The sequence below is a fragment of the Engystomops pustulosus genome, chromosome 3 (assembly GCF_040894005.1).
Source record: "Engystomops pustulosus chromosome 3, aEngPut4.maternal, whole genome shotgun sequence".
Taxonomy (NCBI): domain Eukaryota; kingdom Metazoa; phylum Chordata; class Amphibia; order Anura; family Leptodactylidae; genus Engystomops; species Engystomops pustulosus.
The window spans coordinates 44,586,183-44,586,495 of record NC_092413.1 but is presented as its reverse complement, the minus strand read 5'-3'; positions in this window follow the sequence as shown (position 1 = coordinate 44,586,495).

The window sequence follows — 313 nt, the reverse complement described above, 5'->3', positions numbered from 1 at the left end:
CTTAAAAACTGATAGCAATATACATCCAGGAGTAGCCCCTTGCCTCCTTATTCTGAATATAAATGGCAGACTACATTGTGGTTACTATTGCTTTGTGTTATCAAGGTCCCGAGTCCAAATACGACAAGGTCATAGCATTTGTGTGGAGTACCCACTATATGTTATTTGGTGTCCTATAAAACTGACCACCATGATTCTGGTGATGATACATTAGTCTTTAAGCATCAATAAGGGCACATACTGATGTGAGTTATTATCTTTGTACAACACTGTGGAATATGTTGGTATTATAATAAAAAAAAAACAAAAAAAC